Here is a 22,843-nt window from a genome sequence, read left to right as displayed (position 1 = left end):
TTCCTATAGAAATTGTTTTTGGTTACAGCATCAGAATGAAACTACAGAAAACATCTACTAAGGGAATTGAAATTTTCTTCTAGTCTTTTTACGTCTGTGGAAATATATCTGATGGTCACCATGGTTCCAACTGAAAGGAGATCCAACAAGAGAGAGAAAGAACAGCACATGTCAAAGGCAGCTGAGTGCCAGTTGGCCGGACTGCAGATGGGCTCAAGAAATACAATCTATTCATGTCTGAAGGATACTTTTCAGGGAGTACATGCATAGTAAGTCAACTTACTATGTGAAGACATGGGTTCAAAACCTAGTGGATTAAGCATCTTCCCTAGGGTCCTCCTTGTTTTTTTTAGCTTATTTAGTACTATACATTTTAGTATATTTATCATATATTATATTGCTAATACCACTTATAAGTGAACACATACCATATGTGTCTTTCTGCTTAATTCTCATTCAGAAGGCAAAACAGGATAGTCATAAGAAGTAGAAGAAGACAAGGAAGAGGACAGGAGCCATCCACAGAGGACCTCTGAAAGACTCTACCCACCAGGGTATCGAGGGGGATACTGAGACTCATAGCCAAACTTTGGGCAGAGTGCCAGAATCCTTATGGACAAGGGAGATAGAAAGACCTGGAGGGGACAGAAACTCCACAAGGAGAAAGAACAAAAGAGCCAAAAAATCTAGGTCCAGGGGCTCCTTCAGAGACCGATAGATACTCCAACCATGGACCATGCATGGAAAGGACCTAGACTCCCTGTTTAAAGGAAGCCCATAGGCTGCTCAATGTCCAAGTGGGTTCCCTAGTAAGGGGAGCAGGGACTGTCTCTAACATGAACTCAGTGGCTGGCTCTTTGACCTCCCCATGGGGGGGGTGGGTGTGCAGCCTTGCCAGGCCACAGAGGAAGATGATACAACCAGCCTTGATGAGACCTGATAAGCTAGGGTCAGATAAAAGAGGAAGAGGTCCTCATCTATCAGGATATAGGGGGTGAAGAGGGAGGGTGTGTAGGACTGGGAGGAGATGAGGGAGGAGGCTGCTGTGGGGATACATAGTGAATAAATTGTAATAAATAAATGATTTTAAAACCTGGTGAAATGGGATACAGAGACTAAAGACACAACCTTTGCACATTACAGTGATGTTAATTAAAGGTTGGGAGAGCAAGGGAGACTTTGATAGATTTTTCTAGTAAACATGAATGAAATAACCAGTCATCTGAAGCTTGTGTTACTCTGTAAGCATGATGTTAAGGCAGGTAATAACGTTGGTGAAAGTCTTCTATATCAAAAACTATGACTGTATTAAATTTCATTATTTCCCTGAACAAAACAAAAAGCTTATTCAGAACTGCATTCAGATGTGTGGCCTTCTATCCAGCAGTTTCACCTTTAGCTTCACCTTTCAATCCCCATCTTTCCCTGAAGTCCTCCTTCCATCTCAGTACTGTCTCAAAAAAAAAAAAAAAAATTATGTGATATTCTTTTTCCTGGATTCTTTGAAAAAATAATAAAAGCTTTATTTTATCTTGGCCTCTTATTAAATTAATGGGGGAATGAGCAAAATGAAGCTGAAAAGAGTAAAATTTATGTCTGGTAAAGTTGTATGTTGTATAAAAAATGTTCCAAAACAATTGGAAACCTCATGGTTTGTGTGACTGTATAAAAATAAGACTTCCTCTTTGACAGTGATGTTACAAAGAATATTGCTAAAATGTTAGCGCATTGGCAGGTTTCAGCCAGTTAAATCAGATATGGGCAAAAAAAAAAATCAATGAAACCAACCTTTAATAGATATTGAAGTGGAAAATGATAGCAAATAGAATAAATTTCATAGAAATTAATGTTTTATTGAAATTAGAGACAAAGTTTAGGAATAAATTAGATTACTGTAATAAAATTCATTTCCTCTATGTAAATTTGTCAATCTTGCCAAAATTTGATTAAAACATATTTTTATATAGACAGAGAGTTTATGAATACATAAATCCTGGGAGGTTACATGAACAGGAACTGGTGCAGCCTTTGTCTAGCAATATTTTCTGGCTTTTGTACACCTATACTCACATACATATAAGTTTTTTCATTACGATAGAATTAAATCAGTAAAGCTGACACAGTTAATATCATTTGCATTTCAACAGAGCAATGTATTCCTCCTGACAATGGTGTAGTGCTGTGGTTTGAATTATGTTCTTCAAAACTTTGTATGTTGAATCCTTCCTTTTAACTACTTTTTTGCTTGTTTGTTTTTTCAAAGCAGGGTTTCTCTCTGTAGCCTTGGCTGTCCTGTACTCACTTTGTAGACCAGGCTGGCCTCAAACTCACAGTGATCTACCTGCCTCAGCCTTCCTGAGTGCTGGGATAAAAGGTATGTGCACCCATGCCGAGATCCTCTTACCACTTCTAAACATGATTATATTTGAAGATAAGACTTTAAGGAAGTAATTGAGTTAAACCAGGGCTTATAGTGTGGTTCCCCATCCATATTTAATAACACACTGTCAAATTCACAGAAGCAGCATGATACACACACAGGTGTGCATGAAATGACCATGGGCTTGAAAAGACAGCCATGGGACTGATAAGGTGGGCCAATGGCTAAAGGTGCTTTCCACCAAGACCAGTGAGTTGAGTTTGACCCCCCAGAACACCTATAGAAAAAGGTTGTCCTCTGATCTCCACAAATCCACCATGACACAAATTCCTATGCATGTGTACACAAACACACGTACACATAAATAAATAGATATTTTTAAAAGACATTTATTTTCCTTTTATTATTTACTTTGTTATTAATTACAGTATATTCACTTTATATCACAGCTGCAGCTGCCTCTCCCATCCCCTATCGATCCCACCCTCCCTCCTTCATTTCCTCCCATGTACCACCCTCAGTCCACTGATAGGGGAGGTCCTCCTTACCTTCCATCTGATCCCAGTCTATCAGGTCACATCAGGACTGTTTATATTGTCATCCTCTGTGGCCTGGTAAGGCTACTTCCTCCTCAGGGGTTGATGATTAAAGAGCCAGTCACTAAATTCATGTCAGAGACAGTCCTTGTTCCCTTACTAGGGAACCCACTTGAACACTGACCTGCTGAGCTGCCATGAGCTACATCTGTGCAGGGGGGTTCTAGGTTATCTCCATACATGGGTCCTTGGTTGGACTATCCATCTCAGAAAAGACCCCTGGACCCAGATTTTTTTGGTTCTGTAGCTCTCCTTGTGGAGCGCCTGTCCTCTCCAGGTCTTACTATCTCCCCATTCTTTCATATGATTGCCTGCACTCTGCTCAAAGTTTGGCGATGAGCCTCAGCCTCTGCTTTCATACACTGCTGGGTAGAATCTTTCAGAGGCCCTCTGTGGTAGGCTCCTCTCCTGTTTCCTGTTTTCTCCCTCTTCTGATGTCCATCCCATTTGCCTTTCTGTGTGAGGATTGATCATCTTACACAGGGTCCTCCTTTCTGGTTTAGCTTCTCTAGGTGTACAGATTTCAGTATGTGTATCCTATATTATCTAATATCCACTTATAAGTGAGTATATACCATGTGTGTCTTTCTGCTTCTGAGATACCTCACTCAGGATGATCTTTTCTGACTCCCACCATTTGCCTGCAAATTTCATGATTTCCTTGTTTTTAATTGCTGAGTAGTATTCCATTGTGTAAATGAACAATTTCTGTATCCTTTCTTCAGTTGAGGGACATCTGGGTTGTTTCCAGGTTCTGGCTATTACAGATAATGCTGCTATGAACATGGTTGAACAAATGTCCTTGTTGTATACTTGAGCATATTTTGGATATATGCCTAGTACTATAGCTGGATCATGAGGAAGCGCTATTCCTAATTGTCTGAGAAAGTGACCGATTGATTTCCAAAGTGGTTTTACAAGTTTACATTCCCATATGCAATGGAGAGGATTCCTCTTTCTCCACATCCTATCCAGCATGTGTTCTCACTTGAGTTTTTTATTTTAGTCATTCTGATGGGTGTAAGGTGAAATTTCAGGGTCATTTTGATTTGCATTTCCCTGATGACTAAGGACATTCAGCATTTCAAGTGTTTCCCTGTCATTCACTATTCCTCTATAGATAATTCTCTGTTTAGCTCCGTACCCCATTTTTTAATTGGATTACTTGATTTGTTGCTTTTTAACTTCTTGAGTTCTTTACATATTCTGAATATCAGCCCTCTATCAGATATAGGGTTGGTGAAGACACTTTCCCAGTCTGTAGGCTGTTGTTTTGTTCTGATGACAGTGTCTTTTGCTTTACAGAAGCTTTTCAGTTTCATGAGGTCCCATTTATTGATTGTTGCTGTTGGTGTTTTCAAGAAGTTATCTCCTATGCCAATGAGTTCTAGGCTCTTCCCCACTTTGACTTCTAACAGATTTAATGTGTCTGATTTTATGTTGAGTTCTTTGATCCACTTGGACTTTAGTTTTGTACAGGGTGATAAATATGGATCTATTTGTATTTTCTACATGTAGAATTCCAGTTAGACATTAGACCAGCACCATTTGTTGAAGATATTATCTTTTTTCCATTCCATTTGGCTTCTTTGTCAGAAATCAAGTATCCGTAGATGTGTGGGTTTATTTCTGGGTCTTCTATTCGATTCCATTGATCCTCCATTCTGTTTCTTTGTCAGTACCATGCAGTTTTTATTACTATTGCTCTGTAGTACAGCTTGAGATCAGTGATGGAGATACCTTCAGACGATCTGTTGTTGTACAGGATCATTTTGGCAATTCCGGGTTTTTAATTTTTCTATATGAATTTGAGAACTGTTCTTTCAAGGTCTGTAAAGAATTGTGTTAGTATTTTCAAGCCAAGAGGAAAAAGTCTCAGAAGAAGTAAAACCTGTTGATACCTTAAATTTGCACTTCTAGCTTCTATAACTGAGAAAACAAATTTGTATGTTATTTTGTTATGGCAGCCTTAGCAAACTAATAGATCTAGGTAACACAGACCACTTCTCTTCTGTAGAACAGCTGAAGAACAACAGAGGAGGACAATGCAGCCAGTCTTCATGAGACCTGATAAGCTAGGGTCAAGTGGAAGGGGATGAGAACCTCCCCTATCAGTGGACCTGGAGAGAGGCTTGGGAGGAGATGAGGAAGGGAGGGTGGGATTGGGAGGAAATGAGGGAGGGGCTACAGGTGGGATACAAGGTGAATAAACTGTAGTTAATAGAAATAAAGTTTTAAAAGATTTTAAAAAGAACAAATCAGAAATCAAGACAACAGAAATAAGATTCACGAGAACATACAGTCTATATTGTTGAACCTGACATTTGGAGACAGTTGCCACCAAGAGGTCCTGATGACTCTAAAAAGGTGATTGAGAAGCTTAGAAACTGAGCAGAGATTTGGTGACAGAAAGTGACATTATAATGACAGAGAGGATAAGATAAAGCTTGTCATTACCCCCTTCACCCATGTTAATCTTTTTTTAAATTCAATTTTATTTATATATTTATTTATTAGAGTTTATTTACTTTGTATCCCCGCTGCAGCCCCCTCCCTCATCTCCTCCTAGTCCTACCCACTCTCCCTTTTCACCCCCTATGCCCTTTCTCTAGTCCATTGATAGGAGAGGACCTTCTCCTCTTCTATCTAACCCAGCTTATCAGGTCTTATCAGGACTGGTTGCATTGTCTTCCTATGTGGCCTGGTAAGGCTGTACCCCACCCCCATGGGGAAGTGATCAAAAAGCCAGCCACTGAGTTCAAGTCAGAGACAGCCCTGTTCCACTTAAGGGTACCCACTTGGACACTCAGCAACCTATGGGCTTCATCTGAGCAGGGGTTCTAGGTTATCTCCATGCATGGTCCATGGTTAGAGTATTGATCTCTGCAGGGTCCCCTGGGCCCAGGTGTCTTTTTAAAAATGCATTTATTTGCTTATTTTATTTTGTGTTGGGGATGCACATTTATACATGTAGCAGACAGAGGAAAACTTAAAGGAGTCAGTTCTTCCTTCCATCTTATGCGTCCCTGGGACCAAACTCAGGGCACCAGGCCTAGTGGCAGGTACCTTTTCCACTAGGCTTAAGAATGAAAGTGTTGGACAGTATGATGTTACCATGTCTACCCATCTACCACTCAGTCCCAGTTGTCATTCGCAAAGTTCATAAGAACTATGCAATGATGTTACAAGAAATTTACAAAATTATCATAACTATTTAATGAGTTCAGGATTTTTGCACTGGGCCACATCTGTAATTTAGCTACACATGGCACACAGGCTTCAACTTTGAAATGCCCACATGGTAAACCAGAAGTAGAATAGCATTGGTAAGAAACAAAGGTCAGCTTAAAATTAAGATTTCTTCCAACGGCTAAGATCTTTCCATTATTTCTATGTACTTTTCAATAGTCATGTGAGTTCTCATTGAAGAAAGAAAATACCATTTTAAGCGTTATCAGTTTAAATTTTGTCATTTTCTGTATCTAGCACTTAATCAAGAATATTAAGTCTCTAACTGACACCATGAGCAAGGTAACTCTTCTAAAGGAAAACATTTAACTGGAGCTGTCAGCAGAAGAAGACTGTGTGCCACACTGGGCATAGCTTGAGCATAGGAGACCTCAAAGCCCATCCCCACAGTGACACACTTCCTCTAGCAAGACCACACCTACTCCAACAAGCCACACTTCCTAATAGTGCCTCTCCCTATGGGCCAAGCCTTCAGATGAGTCTATGGAGTTGTTCCTATTCAAACCAAACTGCCAAAGTGGAGAGTCACCCTTTTAACACCTGTGCTTTTGGGAGAATTCTAGATCCAGGCCAAAGTGAGGGTGAAGCCTTCCTAAAGGGATTATGTCTTCAGAAGAAGAGAGGCATAAGGCTCTTTACCATGTGACTTCACAGCACAGAGCTAGCCATCAGAGATCCCAGAACACAGTCTGGCAGGTGAGCCTCTGACCATGGGTTTTAACTGTGAGATGTAAGTGTCTCCATTACACTTACAACATAGGTACCATTATTTCTATTGAGTCAAAAGCTCTCAGGAAGTTATAAGAAAATAACAGAATAGAAGGATCCAGAGGGTGTGAACTTGTTCTGTCAACAAAGAAATTGGTGCTAGTGCTCAGCAGGGTGCCTGGATGTGAACTCACTGAGTCCTGTACCCGAGGTTGCTCAAACATTGCTGATGATTGAGGAATATCTCTAAAATGCTCAATGCTTGTGCAGCCATTCCTGGGAGTAATTTTGACAGTAACAGCCATTAAGAGCCACCACAGATACTCAGGACAGTGTGCACACCCCAAGGCCCAATGAGAGGAAGGGTGCTTGTTAGTCTGAGGACCTGGATATTTTCATATTGATTTTAGTTTAATAATAAAATTTGGTGCTTCTGGTTTTTTGCACATATTATTGGATTTTAATGTAATAGTAGTTTTCAGTTTTGTTTTTAGGAGCGCTTCTGTTGCAAATGGAAAGAAATAATCTAGTCTGTCTCCAGACATAACCTGAGGAATATGGTGCTATCTTCTTTTATAACCACAAAACAAACTGATGCTTGGGGGTTTCTCTGGTTTGAAGAGTAAATAAGTGGTTGTGTCCAAGAACTTAAGGATTTGGCACTGTGTTGTAAAAGGAATTAATTATTCTATTAATATCAATTAATGTTGGTTATTAATAGAGAAGCAGTCATTCCTTAACCCACTATTTTATAAATAAAAGATATAGAAATCTGTTAGATTTATAATAAACTTTGAAACACTAAAAAAAAAATAATAAGTTTCTAACCAGGTGTTGTGACAATGCCTTTAATCATGGCACTCAGAAGGCAGAGGCAGGTTGATCTCTCTGAATTCAAGGCCATCCAGTCTACACAGGGAGGTCTGGATTGGCCAGCATTATGTGTAAATTAATAATGATGATGATTATGATGATGATGATAACGGCTTTTAATGAAAATTAAATCAATGGATAGCATAAGCAATAAGGATTTAGATAAATATGTAATATCTTAACATAAAATAGCAAATGTGATTAGTACATCTAAAGAACTATAAATAAAAATATTAAGGCAAGTGTCCTGTTACATGCTTGTAATCTTAGTGTTTAGGGGGTCATAGGCATGGGGATCAATATTTTAACGTCAGCCTTAGGCACATAGTTTGAAAGCAGTCTGGGCTATGTGAGGTCCAACTAAAGAAAAGAAAAAGGGCTTTAGAAATCACAACAAAGTTAAAATAATCAAACAGAAATTCTAGAAAACATATGCATATAAATTAAACTCACTGATTTAGTTTAACAGAATCTTAGACCCTGTTAAGATTGGAGAGAATTGGAGAGCTGGAAGGTAGGCAAAAAAAAAAAAAATGTTCAGAATAAATCATCAGGAAACAGTATGTAAATTAGATCTTGTTAGGAAAAAAAAGAGGGAGAAACAAGATTTCCCAAAACTGACAAAGAACATCAACATATGATATCAAAAATGGTTTAAATCTAACCAACTTATATTAAAAGAAACATACAAATATGAATTGTATATATATGTGTGTGTGTGTGTGAATGAAGTATAGTATGTACACAGACATATATATATACATACATACATATATACATATATAGACATACATACATACATATATACATATATATATATATATATATATATATATATATATATATATATATATATATATATATATACATATATGGATACTACCCTAGAGACATCTTCCTGAAATACAAAGGTGTTAAATACATCTTCTGAGGTTTTACATCCACCCAGGAAGGTGCAATAGTCAGGACTCTTCAGAAAAAAAAGAAACAAGATATATATAATTTGGCTCACGGAATTCTGAAGACAAAGAGGCCCTATGCTCTGCCATCAGAAATGAGAGGTAGAAGAAATGAGAGGTAGACATAGCAGTAGTGAAATCCAAGCCAAAAGCCTTGATGCTGAGGAAACGCTGATGTCCAAGAGGAGTAGAAGATGAATGTAATGTCTCATCCTGGAGAAAGACGGTTCACCTTCCCTCTATTTGTTGTGCGGATAGGGAAGTGTGCCATTGGTGACAACAGAGCTTTTCTTTTTACGGTCTTCTGATTCAGGAAGTAATCTCTTTTGGAGACACCCTCATGGACATACTTATAATGTTTTACTGCTGTTCCTTAGCTTACTCAAATGGATGCATAAAATTAATCAACAAAAGGGCTAAGCAAACAGTTCAACTAGTAAATTTGCTTGCTTTGAAAGAAAGAGGACTGAGTTTGTTACCCAGAACCCATGCTTTATAAAACCAGACATGTAATCCTAGTTTGGAGAAAAACAGAGATTGACAGATTCCTGAGGCTTCCTGCCTAGCCAGCCTCGCCAACTTGGTAAATTCCAACCCAATGAATGGTATGGATTTGAATAAACAAGACAGATGGGCTTGAGGAACAACATTGGAGGTTGTCCCCTGGCCTCAAGACACACCTATACACACACTCAGGTGCACACATACACACACATACAAACACACACGCACAGAGATGCGAATTCTCTCTAACCTTCTGTAAACACACTATGAAATCAATAGGATCGCTTAACAATAGCGATAAACAAAGGTAAAAATTAAAAATATACAGCAAGTTTTAGAGTAATGTGCTCCATTGCATGTGTACTTACATGCAACTGTGTACTATAGCCTAACTGAAGACATGCAAGCCTAAGTGACATGACATGGAGCCCAAGAGAACTTCACTAACTCACTAAACATATTAATGACAAAAATGAGGGGTGGGGAAGCAAGCAAGCAAGGAAGCAAAAAATCTGCCAACATCATTATAGACTTCTGTGTGTACGCCCCTCTTCATGAAGTAATGGCCTCCATTTGCCTTGGAGAATGGATCTATGATAGGAATATCCATCTGATGCCATTGCAATAAGAATGCTGTGTAGGAGCTTGCGCCTAAATATATCAGGGATGTGAAGAGAGTAAATTTGACTTACTCTTTCTATCATGTACAAGTTCATCCCCGTGAGACACAATCGCACCATCCAAGTTATGCCAATCAACATCAAAGAATGTCCTCAGGGCTGTGTGAAACATTTTGGAGAACAGATGAAGGTTTCGTTCTTGCCCACTGGGAGCGTATGATCTGTGGTTTAAATTATTCCCATTTGTTTGGCTACTGACTGTTTCTCTGACATTTGCCAAATTCATCTATGTGTGAAGTGATTTTTTTTTAAGTGGCATGTCAGACAGTTCCTAAATAGCTAGGAGAAGAAAAGCCAAGCAGGGAGCTGTGGATCTGATGCCATGAGCTGAGACTGCTGTGGATGGTGACATGCTCAAGCCAACATTTTCATCCATCAAAAGTCTGCAGGTGCCCAGAGCTGCCTGTGTCTTTATCCTTCCTTTAATGTAAATCAGTCAAAGTAATTTTAAATTAGTAATAAATTCAGGTCTGCAACCAGACAACCACTGGAGAAGATGTCTTCCTGAGTCCTCTATCTTCATACTGTCACCGTTTGCACACAACTTGCTTTGAAACTCTAGTTTGTATGTGTACCATAGTTAGAGAGAAAAAAAAAGAATTATAGAAATGGAAGCCAGTTATATGGGTGTAAACTTTGATCAAAAGAAAGATTGTCACATCAAGTCTGCTCATACCAAGCTCCAGATCCATGCTGTCATTTAGTCATTTTTATCATTGTACCAGCCAATAAGGATGTCATGAGGGGTGTCAGTTTTCCCTCCTTGCTGCCTGGGATGGTTAATATTAATCATCAGCTTGTCAGAATCTAGACTCCCTAGACAATGTTCTGGGCATGTCTGTGAGAGGTTTTTTCAGATTGGGCTAAAGAAGGTCGGAGAACCGACCTGCAGTGTGAGCAGGAACATTCTGTGGGCTTTGATCACGGGCTGCATAAAAAGGAGGAAGCAGCTGAGTGCCAGCAGCATTCTCTCCCCTCTGCTCCCTGACTTGGACTGCATGCAGCCAGCTGCCTCGCAAACCTGCCCCCATGCCTTCTTCACCAGAATGCTTCAGACCGTGAGACAGAAAAAAAAAGTCCTCTTCCTTATGTGGCCTCTTAACAGGTTATTTTGAATAGTGACTATCACAGGCCCGTTCGTAGGTTGTAGGCACTAGTCTAAGAGGACTGAATCCCCTAACTTAGAGCTCACAGGAAGCGTGTTCCACATTATGAACTATTTCAAGCATCACCAAAAAAAAAAAAAGAGAGAGAAAAGAATACAATGAACACTCATAAAATTGGCTCATTAAAATAATGTTTTTGCACCATTACTTCAGTTATATTATTTTGAAGAATAAATCGATACAGTTACAACTTAAATCTTCCATACATGCATCTCAGTTCCATTTTATCCTTCTGAAAGATAATCATTATCCTAGTTTGGGTGTTTAATTGGCCCCAACCATGCTTTCATTTGTATCTATATGAGGGCATGTAACCATGAACAGTAAATTAAACTTTATAGATATGGCATGATACTATAAATGTCATTCTACAGCTCATATTTTTCACTCACCATTTTCCATGATTTATACGTATACATTAAGTTCTAATTCACTCTTTTTACTTGTAATTTTTTTCACTGCAAATAATACACTGAAACATATGTATTCATTCTCCTGCCATAGATATTTAGGGATTTCCTACCCCCGTTCATGACATGTGAGCAGAAATATTCTTAAACTTCTCTCCTTATGAACACAAAAGAGGATTTTTCTTCAAAGCACACATAGAGAGGTAACTTTGGATTCAGAAGGTGTGTACCTTTTCTCCTTTAATATTTTCAGTTCTCTCAATAAGATGTGTCCCTTCAAAGCAGGGACACAGTCTCTGAATACACATTTGTTAGTCTGGCTAGATGTTTCCAGGACAAACAAGCAGACACATCCAGTTCCTGGCCAGGTTGAAAATTCCAGAGTGGCGGCAGTAACACCTTCATCAGTAATCACTATAGCGGTGTGAGCTGACCTCTGTCTGCAAAACAAGACCCTGACATGGAGCTGGAATGAGCTGAGGACTGTGTGAGACAAAATGACTAATCCCAGTTTACATGATGCAGAAGACCAGTGATTAAATGGCTGATGTGTATCAAAAGCCAATCTATCCGAGAGGCAGCCCACTGGCTTACCTAATGGACCATATTCTATAAAGTTTAATTAGATTGTCACTGACCAGCCCCTGGAGTTTTATTAATTTAATGACATCAAAATTAAACAGGCCTAGTTTTCTCATAAAAATGGATCTAGTTGTTTTTGAACAAGATTATCCATACTCTCAATTATATCCCAGAGAGAATAGCATTATTGCCCTTATCCTTGACCCCCAAAGGAAAAAAGAAACACGTGCTGTAAGTATAAACCACTGTAGAAAGATGAGTAGGTGTTCAGAGAACATGAGAGAGAGACAGGCGTATTTATATCCTGGGATTTCACAATGGAACATGCTTGCCCCCTCCACAGAAATGTGATGTCACGTTTTACATTCCCTCCAACCTACAGCAGATACAAAACTTGTCTAGGCCTCAGCTTCCTCATTTGAAAATGAGAAAATAATAATACTTATCTCATGGGTATGTTGTGAGGCTTAAACAAGGAAAGGAATTAAACTGTTCTGGCAATTACGACGAGTCGTCCAAGCATCTACTCTGGTAATTATTTTGTGTTATATGGAAGGCTGTATGTGGAAGAGAAGCAGAGTGTTCTTACAGTAGGGGGACAGAAATTCACTCAAATAAACAATCTGGTGTCCTTCATGCCTTCTTCTTGAGTCTCGGTTTCTTCTTTCATCTACATCATCTGATACTACGTTAATGTCAGGTAGTTTGGGTGAGATTTTTCAGGCTTCTCTGTCTCACATTTGTCTCCTGCACTACGCAGGCTTATGAGAAACAACAAGCACAAACCACCATGGCAGATTTAGGACATGTGAAATTGGAAAAGTACAAGGGACAGATGAGAGCAATGTTTTCTCTATTCTCTGATTTAGTCTTTTAGAAAAAAAAAAAAAAGATGGCTACTGTGGTTTGAGTGGGAAGTGTCTCCCATAAAGACTCATGTGTTTACTAAGGACATGCATGGAGAGGACCTAAAACCCCTGTTCAGACATAGCTCGTAGATGCAGTCTCCAAGTGGGTATCCTAGTAAGGAAAACAAGGGCTGTCTCTGACATGAACTCAGTGGCTGGCTCTGTCATCACCTCCTCCTGGGGAGTGCAGCCTTACCAGGCCACAGAGGAAGACAATGCAGCCAGTCCTAATGAGACCTGATAGACTAGGGTCAGATAGATGGGGAGGAGGACCTCTCCTGTCAGTTGACTAGGGGAGGGGCATAGGAGGCGAAGAGAGAATGAGGGAGGAATAGGGAGGAAATGAGGGAGGAGGCTACAACCGGAATAAAAAATGAATACATTGTAATAAAAAATTAATATTAAAAAAAAAGACTCATGTTTGAAGACTTGGTCCTCAATAGTTTTCCCTGTTTGGTAAAATTGCAGAACTCTTAGTAGGTATAGCCTTTCTGGGAAAAGTGGGTCGCCATGGATGGGTCTTAAAGCCTTCTAGCCACACCTCACGTTCCAGTCACTCACTCCTGAGTATGGATGCAATGTAACAAGCCTGCCTACTGTTCCTGACAACTTTGCTTCTCTGCACTCGGCCATGTCAATCTGATCTTGATGGGATGGATTCTCACTGAAGTGTAAGCCAAAGTAAAACCTTAAGTTGCTTTTGTCATAGTATTTTATCATAGCAATGAGTAAGCAATAAAGACAACAGGGAACTTCCTCTTCCCTTACTCATCTCTCTGATCTTCAGGTACCATACTTGGTATTTGGCCACTGCTTTGTACATTAGCATTTAATCAACGATTTTCCTCCTTGCCCATTCTTTTCAAGAACACTGATCATCAGCATTTCAATGCCTGACTAGACAAAAAAAAAAAAAAAAAAAAAATTCAGGAGTTAAAGGCAAGTGGATCTCTGTGAGTCTGAGACCAGCCTGGTCCACAGAGTGAGTTCCAGAACAGCCAGAACTATATAGTAGTGCAGCAGTTTTCAACATGTGGGTCCAGACCTCGTTTGAGGAAACATATCAGCTATCTTGCATATCAGATATTTACATTACAATTCATAACAATAGTAAAATTGCAGTTACAAAGTAGTAATGAAATTTTATGGCTGGGAGTCACCAAAACATGAGGAACTGTGTTAAGAGATCACAGCATTGGTAAGGTTGAAAACCACTGTAATAGGAGACCCTATTTCAAAAAATGTAACAAACATACATGCAGAGACCTGGATGCTAGCTTCATGTATTTTAAACTTCATACCTGATCTTGTTTTATCTTCTGCATTAGAAGCTTATGATCCATCTCAAATCTTTAGAAGAAGAAAGTTTAATATATATGATCTAAGTTTTTGTCTTTGCTTTCAAAAAAAGAAAGAACTCTTCCCACTTCTTTCCCACACACACAAGAAAAAGCAAAGGTTGGAAAACCTTTCTGGTGATGGGTAGAATCTTTGTTATTATTTTACTATGATGATAATGATTCAATAATTTTTAATTGTACACAGCTATGTGCTTTGTATTCTCCCTGTGAACTCCTGTCTTTTTCAATATATAGTCTACCTTATTCCCAGTTAAGGATAAAATGTGGCCCCATTTCTCCTATTTAGAGGACTCTAGATTATGAAAACTAAATACTAAATACAAGTACTTAAGACAAAAAAAAAAGTAGCTATACTAATAGGACTCAAGAAGCTTTAAAAGTCACTTCTAAGTTCATAATTTGAATTTAAAAACAGACCTCCCCTAGCAGTGGATTTGGAAAGGGGCAGGGAGGAGATGAGGGAGGGAGGGTGGGATTGGGAGGGAATGAGAGAGGGGGCTACGGCTGGGATACAAAGTAAATAACCTGTGATTAATATAAAAAATAAAAATTAATAAAAAAACAACAACATGATGTCGGGGGCTGTAGATGTGACTCAGTGGTTAAGGGTAATCTTCCAGAGAACCTGGATTCAATTCCTAGCACCCACATGGTAGCTCACAACTATCTGTAACTCTAGTTCCAGAGGAGCTGATCCCCTTTTCTGGCCTCCATGGGTACCATCCATGTGGTACACAGGCATTCATGGAGGCAAAGTACCCATATTCATAAGATAGAGTCTTTGCCAAATTCAATTTTAAGAGAAAGTCATACTGGCCTACTGTTTGTTTCTCTTTTGGTGGCCTCCTCTGGTGGCCCCTGTCTCAAGCTGCACCTGGGCTTGTCTAGTCATAAAAGGACTTATCTTCACCTTTTCTTTCTCTCCTTCCTTTTCTGTCATGTCTTGCAAGCTCCAGCTCCCCATGAAGGTGTGTATTTTAAACGCTCAAATACCCCAGTGAATGTCAGCTTCAGTCTTTCCATGTACGTGTAAGACAACATTTCTAATGCAAGTAGTCGGTGTGATGACCGATGATACCCACAGTGCAGGGACCAGAGATTCTTCCAGGCTTTTGGTAAAATACAACTGTTTTCCTGCCATCTTTTCTTTTTGCATTTCTTCAAATGTTTGTTTTGTTTCTAAGAGCATGTCTGGCTATGGCAGGCCTCACGCTTGCGACAATCCTGCATCAGCCTTTGAGAGTACAAGTGATGTTGTGTGGGGGTCAACATTCACTCCTACTTCCTTTTGTTAAATGAACCTAACTTCCCTGGGTTCAAATTTAGGCGAGGAAGTTTCATCAAAATCCGAAGACTTCTCCCTTCTCATCTTTCACCTCATAGCCAAGTTTTGTTTTGTTTTTTTTTCTTTTCCGTTGTATCTTTTATTTTTTTTTATTTTAGCCTCTCTTCCTGCCTTCCAAAATTCTTAACAGACAAAATTTAAAAAACAAACATTGTAGAAAGTTAAAAATAAAAGATGATCTCCTATGCTACTGCTCTGTCAGTCTTGATTTTGAGTGCTAAAGGCTCTCTCACTTTTCAGTGTTTCTGCTACAACTGACTCCGCGACTCAGCTCTAGGCTCACTGCTGCCTTCAATTGCTGCCTTCAATTGTACTGCTTTCCTCGTTTGTTAGCTGAGATGCAGCCCTCATTTATACTCTAGTTATCACACTTCTCAGATGTGCTAGCATACATGGGAGACAAACCAATGACAGAAAGGTATCTGTTGTAACCAGTTAAATGTTTTTCCTCACAATGCCACGTGGAGCCCATGAGGTACTTAATGATGGGGGAATATGTTCTGAGAAGTGAGGCACTGGGTGATTTCACCACTGAGTGAACCTCAGATCAGAGTGTGCTGCAACATTCCTAGCCTGGTTCAGACTGAGGCTATACCCGAGCCAATTGCTCCCCAGCTATAAATCCGTACAATCTGTAACATGCTTTTATGCTGAGTACTAAAAGAATTGATAACAATAGTAATAATTTATGCATATAAACATTTAAAGGTGCAGTAAAAAAGGGGGGGGGATAAAATGCTTTTCTGTGCAGCCGCCGAGATGGCTGAAGTGGAGCAGAAGAAGAAGCGGACCTTCCACAAGTTCACCTACCATGGCGTGGACCTGGGTCAGCTGCTGGACATGCCCTACTAACGGCTGATGCAGCTGTACAGAGCCCACCAGAGGCTGCACCGGAACCGGGGCCTGCTCGGAAGCAGCACTCCCTTCTCAAGTGCTTGAGGAAGGCCAAGAAGGAGGCTCCGCCCATGGAGAAGCCGGAGGTGGTGAAGACCTGAGGAACATGATCATCCTGCCTGAGATGGCCGGCAGCATGGTGGCATGTGCAATGGCAAGACCTTCAACCAGGTGGAGGTCTAGCCTGAGATGATCAGCCACTACCTGGGCGAGTTCTCCATCCCCTGCAAGCCCGTGAAGCACGGCCAGTCTGGCATCGGTGCCACCCACTCCTCCCGCTTCATTCCCCTCGAATAGCCATGGCCAATAAAGACTCATGTTTAGTCCCTGGCGGAAAAAGAAGGGTGAGGGATAAAATTTTAATGCTGTTTCTTTATAGATACTGATATGAATGGTGCCTGAAAACGAGAAATTCCTCAGGCTAAGTTGGTGAGTGGGTGGGTGACAGGAGAGGGTGGAGGTTTTAAGAACTGCTGTAGCCTTCCTAAAGCTATGCATTTAAACTATCCTAAACTCATAAATTAGATTTTCTCAATAGTATATTAACCTTAATTTGGTATATTCTATTTACTTTACTTTCCTTAAAATTTTAACATTCAAATAACTTCCTATATTGCTTCAATAAAATCATAAAACATTTGTACAAACACATTTCCCTTATTTAAATATAAGATTTCTTCTTGTATTGGTTTTTTTTTTTAACTTTTAAGCTTTGTATTAAGAACCAGGGCAAAGAATATTCTCGACCATTACAGTGTCATGATTATGGTTTCTTTTACAACCATATCTTGTCTACCTACAAGGTCATTTGGAATAATGATTCTCCTGGAATGTCTCCTGAAGAACCCATCTGGAGATCTTGTTTTTGGCATCATTCTTTTCAGAAATATGTTCATGCAGTGTTCTTGTATTGTGTCTTTAATTCATTATAGATTTTCTCCTTGCATGGACAAACTATGTTAAATCCATGTTTTACTCATTTTATGGATGTTGACTGACTTTCCTTAGAGAGACTTGAACAAACATCTCTTAACCCTAGAAAGGACGCTGATATCAAACCAAAGACATGATCCCACCTAAGTCTGGCTTAGTGGACCAGTGGTTTTATTATAGTTGCTTATAGGAATGTAGTGAAGGGTCACTTATAGGAACATAAATGATTCAAAGGAAGCTAAGTGAACCATACATCCACACAAACTTGACTCATGAAAGCTACATTCATGGAGCCTCTTGCACAACTTTCAAGCAGTTCTCCCTTCAGATGAGCCACTCCTTTTCTTAGCAGTTAGTACTATTTCTACAAGCTTGGCAGTTAGTGGGTGGGAGTACCTTGTAACTCATAAATCCCAGGAGCTTCCTGAGAAGTACTTGTTTCCTCATCTTTGTAAGTTTAGTTTACTTCCTGAGTCTGTGTGACTCTCCCTCCAGGGAGGGATGAGAGCTGCTTTAGAACCAAAAAAAAAAAAAAAAAAAAAAAAAAAGTCTGCTAAATGACTAACTACCTTTCATTGGAAGTTCTGTTTCTTCTTTGTTTCCTCTTTTCCTACTGCATGGGGTAAGATGATCAATCCTCGTTTAGAAAGACAGATGGGATGTGCAGTGAACGTATGACAGGAGTCTACTGAGCGCATTTGAAAGATTCTAACTAGCAGTGTTTTCAAAGCAAAGACTCATGACCAAACCTTTGGCAGAGTACAGGGAATCATAAGAAAGAAGGGGAGTTAGACTGATGAGGAAAGGATAGGAGCTCCACAAGGACCAAAGATATCTGGGCACAGGGTCTTTTCTGAGACTGACATGCAACCAAGGACCATGTATGGATATAACCTAGAACCTCTGGTCAGATGTAGCCTGTGGTAGCTCAGTAACCAATTGGTTTCCCATAGTGAGGGGAACAAGGGCTATTTCTAACAGGAACTCAATGACTGGCTCTTTGGCCTCCCCACCCCCCAAGGGAGGAGCAGTCCTGTTAGGCCACAGAGGAGAGCTTTGCAGCCAGTCCTGAAGATACCTGATAAAACAGGATCAGATGAATGGGGAGGAGGTCCCCCTTATCAGTGGACTTGGCAAGGGGCACGGTGGAGATGAGGGAGGGAGGGAGGGACTGGGAGGGAATGAGGGATGGGGACACAGCTGGGATACAGAGTTAATAAAATGTAACTGATAAGAAAAAAATAAAATTCAAAAAAAAAAAAGAGAGAATCACCTCTAGTTCCCAGAGACACCCTGTTCACAGGTTTTAATAACTTGCTATCTCATGCACAACTTCTTTGATATTTGCAACCTTGACATATTGCTTGAAGTCACCAAGGAAGGCCTCTGATGTTTTCTTCCAGATATTCTTCATATAATCCTTGAAACCATTGTCACAAGCCCAAATAACTTCCTTGATGCAGCTATAGATTTTGCTAATGTAGTGACTTGGGAAGCCATATTGGAAAAGGAGTTGGGTGATGTCTAATGTCATATTGCTTCTGTTGTGGACTGGGTGTGTATCTGTATTGATATGCTTAAAAGTTCTGTGGCTGTCACTCTTTCAGGTCACAGAGTACCAATTTGTCTCCTATGACATTGACCCAAGGCAAAGCTGCCATCCTGTTTTTTAAAACACTGATGGCATCAATTTGTGCTCATAATGGGTGAAAGTCTTTTCATGAATCTCTCTCCATAATAGGAGTAATATGTTATAGAATATGAAAGTTGTTACACAGTTACACACATAACATGGAAGTCTGTTTGATAGTAGATGGCTTACGTAATAAGCAATTAACAACAAAATAATGAAGGGTTTAATATAAAGAATACATTAGCCAGTTGCCTATTCATTTACAATCATTGCTAAGTATTATGTATTATACATAATTATATGTGAGATACTTTTTTACATAAATGTAGTATGTATATGTGTAAGTATGCATGTTCACCTGTGTATGGGTGCTCATATAGGAATAAAAACTATTCAAATATAGATGGTGTGACCCTCTCAGAGACTTCCTTCATTAGCTCAACATCCTCAAGTAACAGACATTGAAAGTGGCTTATATTTCCTACGCCCTCTGGTTGAACCAAAGAAGTAGTGTTTGGTAGTAGAAAAACTATTTTCTCATTGAGTTGAAGATAATTGTTCAAAGTGAGTGCTCTGGAACATTACTGACAATAAACAAAATCTTGAAAAGATGTTACTTTTCAAAACTATTAAAATAGTTTTGATCCACACCAAATATTTACACTGGCAACTAACTTTACTCTCTAAGCAAAGTTAAATTGAGTTTCCAAAAATCCTTCGGCTACCTTTTCATCATCACTCACAGAATTTTTTTTTTTCTTACTCTCTTTTCATGTGCACAAAAGAAGATCCTTTGCTTTGGCCATGGTTACCACCATTACATATTTCTCCCTATCTGACACAGGCCCTTCTTGAAGTTGTGTTAATCCTGATGCCATCAATAAAGGAAATCTTTTATCACATCATATCACTGTGCTCTTTTTAGCATTACAATTCTGGTCAAATGGGACAGGCCTGAGTGGCAGGCACTAAAAATCACTGATTTCCTTAATCACTTCTAATTTTGTTTTCAAGCCTTTCACTCAATGTGGCCTTTTACTGACAGCTTTAGAAGTGGCTTTTATATGCTTAGGAGACCTGATGAACTAAGCAACATGAGGTTAAATCAAGTGTGAAAGTTTTGTGAAATGCCAGGAAGAGACTCAGCAAACCCAAGATACAAGAGTTGTTACCCACACAGCATGGGCGGTTGTTTGATAGGAGATAGTTTATATAAAATGCAGTTAATGCTAAAACAATAATGAAAGGTTAAGTAGAGAAAATATATGCGCCAGTTGTATGGGAATTTATAATCATTACTACACATTATGTACTATGCATAATTGTATCCTTGATACTTTCTTGCATGTAGATATGGCATGTGTGCATGCATGGTCATATGTATGGGTGCTCATACCCATATATACATGTGGAGGCTCAAATTTGATGTTAGGTGCTGTACTTGATTTTTCTCTATTTCATTTATTAGGCTCCCTTGCTGAACCTGGAAGTTGATAATTCTGGCTAGTCACCCTGCGATAGGATCCGCCCTCTCTGCCTTCTGAGTGCCGAGATTGTAAGTAGCTGCCGTGCTTGCTTGACGTTTGTATGCATCCTGGGGATTCGAACTCCAGTCCTCACACTTGTACAGCAAACGCTTTATCCATGGCACCATCTCTCCAGGCCGTGTGAGGCACTTGCAAACAGCGTGCAGTGCACTCTGTCTCCTCACTCCAGCGACACTACCAGCCGTGGGTAACCCAAGGCAACAGGGACTTTAACGCCTCTGTATTCTTGTGGAACCTCTGTTACACCATGGCCTGCTTGAGATGGTATGCGTAGCTTCACTCCATTTAGAATGCTAGGATTTCTCTCAGTTTCTTCCTTTCTGTTTTTGAAAGGCTAATGGCCTCATCTTTCACTTCCCATACCTTGTATGAATTCATCTTCAACCGTCACGTTAGTCTCTCACCTCTGAGAAAGATTGTCCTTATAAACCGGGTGTGGTGGTGCACGCCTTTGATCCCAGCACTGAGGAAGGCAGAGGCAGCCAGATCACTGTGAGTTTGAGGCCGGGATGGTCTACAAATGGAGTCCAGGACAGCCAAGGCTACACAGAGAAACCTTGCCCCAAAACAAACAAAGAAACAAGGAATATCCTTTTTAGACTCCTGAAAACCTCTCTTCAGAGACTTTTATCTTGGTCCACTTAGCCAGTTTGCTGTCAGCTGCCTCTACAGCTGCTATGTCTCGGTCTTTGTATGTTGAATCTATTTCGTTATTCAGCACTTGCTGCTCCATGAGTGCCCTCTAACTGAGCAGCTTGTGTCCTGCCTGGCAGCATTCGAGAAACAGAGATTCAGAAGCATTTTAATGAGATCCTGATGGGTACACACATTAGGTAAAATTCTGTAAACAGCAATCAAGAGCCAGGCAGTCTGGGATGCATCTTCTCTTGAAGAACAAGCCAGGACCTGACCTCAGTGAGATGTGTGGCAGAAGGATCGTTCTTGTGTCTTTCTAAGGTGCTGTCCTCAAGACGCAGTGTCCCAGCATCACTCTGTCAGCTGTCCTTAGGACTGGCCTCTGTGATGTTTGAAGAAAGAACCAGGTTAAAGATCATGGAGACTCCAGGAGGATGTGAAGTCATACAGACTGTCTCACACACCAAATGCTAAGATGCTGTCACCAGCCTTAGCAGACACTCTCCACTAGATGGGAGGAGTCATGACCCTAGTATTATCTCAGATGGAAGATACGTGTCAAGGGCATACCAGCTCCCAGCAGTTCTTTTCGACTTTAAGCCAGCACAAAGACTTGGAACATTTTCATTTACTTTCTTCCTGATTTTCTCAAGTGAGCACATTATTACCTGCCACACAGGGGAGTTGTCTCAATTAATGGACACACTGGAGTGTACTGTGAAGCAAAAGGAATTCTTGTTGTGTGCCCATCTCATTACCAGTCCTCTCAGATTCCATGGTGGAGGCTCAGGTTGGGAAGAATGGATGTAACTATTCTTGGGGTCTCTGCATTGCACTATTGATTTTCCTTTTTGTTAATGGTACTAGGGCTTGTGGTTGACATCTTGTTCATCTGGACTTCTTCCTGGTAGCCAGCTCCCATGTTAATTTAAGAATATTTATCTTTCAAAGGAGCGCATGGTAAATAGAAAGAAAGGCTCATGCATCTCCCTCTGTCTGGTGTGGTGCTGTTAGCATTCTCCTCCCCAAAACAGATATCGCATTTCTGAGTTTCAATACCAAGTGTCCTAGTTAGGGTTATCATTGCTGTGATGAAACACCATGACAGAAATTGAGGAGGAAAGGGTTTATTTGGATTACACTTCTAAATCACTGTTCATCACTGAGGGAAATCAGTACAGGAACTGAAATAGGACAGAAACAGGGATGTGGGATGTGACACAGAAGCCATGGGGAAGTGTTGCTTACTGGTCATTTCCTACTGGGATGCTCAACCTGTTTTCTTATAGAACCTAGGACCACCAGCCCAAAGATGGCTCCACCCACAATGGGCTGGGATCTCCCTCATCAATGGTTATTTAAGAAAATGTTCTAGGGGCTTACCTATAGCCCAGTCTTTTTTAGTGTTTATTTTTGGTTTTTGTTTGTTTGTTTGGTTGGTTGGTTGGTTGGTTGGTTGGTTGGTTGGTTGGTTGGTTG

The 22,843-nt window shown here is 40.1% G+C and overlaps 1 pseudogene; it reads left to right on the top strand.

Annotated features, from left to right (window-relative positions):
* Positions 1–16,474: 16,474 nt before the first annotated feature.
* Positions 16,475–16,912, top strand: LOC129681309 (40S ribosomal protein S15-like; annotated as a pseudogene).
* Positions 16,913–22,843: the final 5,931 nt, after the last annotated feature.

The sequence above is a fragment of the Psammomys obesus genome, unplaced genomic scaffold, assembly GCF_907164565.1.
Source record: "Psammomys obesus unplaced genomic scaffold, mPsaObe1.curated_primary_1811, whole genome shotgun sequence".
Lineage (NCBI taxonomy): Eukaryota > Metazoa > Chordata > Mammalia > Rodentia > Muridae > Psammomys > Psammomys obesus.
This window is presented reverse-complemented; position numbering and strand designations above follow the sequence as displayed.